This window comes from Schistocerca americana, chromosome 6 (genome assembly GCF_021461395.2).
Source record: "Schistocerca americana isolate TAMUIC-IGC-003095 chromosome 6, iqSchAmer2.1, whole genome shotgun sequence".
In the NCBI taxonomy this organism is placed as follows: Eukaryota; Metazoa; Arthropoda; class Insecta; order Orthoptera; family Acrididae; genus Schistocerca; species Schistocerca americana.
Window position 1 is genome coordinate 288,759,580 of NC_060124.1, and position 2,500 is coordinate 288,762,079.

General features: G+C 56.2%; 1 non-coding gene across 1 annotated transcript in view; it reads left to right on the forward strand.

Annotated features, from left to right (window-relative positions):
- Window positions 1-2,352: 2,352 nt before the first annotated feature.
- LOC124620943 overlaps window positions 2,353-2,500 on the forward strand; it is a 1,910-nt gene continuing 1,762 nt past the window's right edge. The window contains exon 1 of the ribosomal RNA XR_006980445.1: window positions 2,353-2,500. This exon is cut by the window's right edge and continues 1,762 nt beyond it. This is a non-coding gene — a ribosomal RNA (small subunit ribosomal RNA).

A 2,500-nucleotide genomic window follows, 5' to 3' on the forward strand; every position in this document is an offset into this window, starting at 1 on the left:
AACCCATATTGTACCTTAACCTAACCCATATTGTACCTTAACCTAACCCATATTGTACCTTAACCTAACCCATATTGTACCTTAACCTAACCCATATTGTACCTTAACCTAACCCATATTGTACCTTAACCTAACCCATATTGTACCTTAACCTAACCCATATTGTACCTTAACCTAACCCATATTGTACCTTAACCTAACCCATATTGTACCTTAACCTAACCCATATTGTGCCTTAACCTAACCCATGTTGCGCCTTAACCTAACCTATGTTGCGCCTTAACCTAACCTATGTTGCGCCTTAACCTAACCTATGTTGCGCCTTAACCCAACACACGTTGGGCCTTAACCCAACACACGTTGGGCCTTAACCCAACACACGTTGGGCCTTAACCCAACACACGTTGGGCCTTAACCCAACACACGTTGGGCCTTAACCCAACACACGTTGGGCCTTAACCCAACACACGTTGGGCCTTAACCCAACACACGTTGGGCCTTAACCCAACACACGTTGGGCCTTAACCCAACACACGTTGGGCCTTAACCCAACACACGTTGGGCCTTAACCCAACACACGTTGGGCCTTAACCCAACACACGTTGGGCCTTAACCCAACACACGTTGGGCCTTAACCCAACACACGTTGGGCCTTAACCCGCTCTGTAATTGTCATACGACGCGTTAAATTAGTGTAGTGTTGCCTAACTGCAACCCCCGCAATATAGTTTGCCACTCGCACTGCCCGGTCCCCAGAGTATCGCTTCATGTTAAACACCTTGCAGCTATACACTGTAATGCGGATGGCAGCAGGACGTACATGCTCAATGCCCTTCGCAGTTGTTCATTGGCATTCGCATGGCGAAGCACAGCCTACGTTGTGGTACGGCTTGTGTCAACTGTCCGCTGATGTTGTACGTCCAAATGACACACTGTACTGCACATTGGTCCTCATGTACTGAATGATACATCGTGGTACATGTGTGACCGTACCACGACTGCGCCAACAACGGCGAACCATACGGTCCAAATATTGTGCACTCAGCTACGTGTCGTCTCCCTATAAGAGCTGGATTGCAGTATGGTATGCCGTGGATGGCGATCAGCATGAGCCGTCTGTTGATGTAGTGGCGCGTGTTGTCAGACGTAGTCGTCTCTTCTCACACACCGTGATAGCATGGTGCACTGCGTTCCACATCTGCGACATGCGACAGAGGCCGGTTGACAGTCGTTCGCGCAATGGACATCGCATACGTACGGGGGCCACCTTCCACGTGTTCGCGAAGCGTGCACATGTTGTTGCGTGTATGTGGGCAGACATAGTGTGTCGTGACACCTGACACAGGCATGCAACAATCGTTGAATTTGCAAATGGCGATGGACGTCTACGTTTGCTGGTGACGTTACGCAAATGAACAACTGGTAAACCGTTGTGGTGCGGTTGTTCTCGCTAGAGGTGAATCAGTGATGGCGACGATCGGTTGAGCTACCAACCGGTTGTTTCAGCGATACCCACCATGCCCACGAACGTGAATGGCATGTGGGTGTGAAGCGATACGCGGCGGTGGCTGGGTGGGACCGTCCCCGGCCGGTGAGGGGGGGCCTCCCGGCGTGCTGGCCGCGCGGTGCGTGGGCGCACGCGCTACAGCCGGCTGGTGGGGGCGGCCAGTGGCAGGCGCGCCGGCCGACGGAGGCGGCAGGCGGCGCAGCTGCGCGCCGGCGCACCCTGCACGCGGCGCCGTGCGGCCAAAGTAGGTCCTCGCGGGCCCGGTGCGAAGCGCGGTGGACATCTGCAGTGTGCTGGTCCGATTGAGGACTGTGTGCGCTGAGGATGCGCCGCCGCCCGGCGCTCGGCGCCGCGACGCCGTCTGCTGCTCGGTCGCCTCTGCGGTTCTCGCAGGTGGTTTGTATCGCAGCTGTGCGGACGTGTTGGCGCGTGCGCTGTGCTGGGAGAGTTCGCTTCGGCACCCAAGTGGGGCTTTTGTCCTTCTGTGGCGCTGGCGTTGGAGCTGCCGGCCACCGTAGGTGGCGCGTGTTGTCTCCCGCCGGCAATGCCACGACAGCACGCTCCCGGGCCTCTGTCGGCAGCGGCAAGCTCAGTTGGGAGCACGGGTGGTCGCACCTAAAGCGTCTACTCGCCAAACTCCGGGCGATTGCGCCTCTCTCGAACCCGACCAAGTACTTAGGACGGCGCTGCGCGCCGCCGGGACCTGAGAGGGTTTCGAGGTGTATTGTGCAGGGGAGCTCAGCCTCCTCCTGTTTGCAGAATAATTGAGCGGACGCTTGCGTGTTCGCGCGGGCCCCCGGGACACACTCCCGGGCGGCCGGCTGCTCAGCTCTAGTTGACGCAGCTCCCTGGTTGATCCTGCCAGTAGTCATATGCTTGTCTCAAAGATTAAGCCATGCATGTCTCAGTACAAGCCGCATTAAGGTGAAACCGCGAATGGCTCATTAAATCAGTTATGGTTCCTTAGATCGTACCCACGTTACTTGGATAACT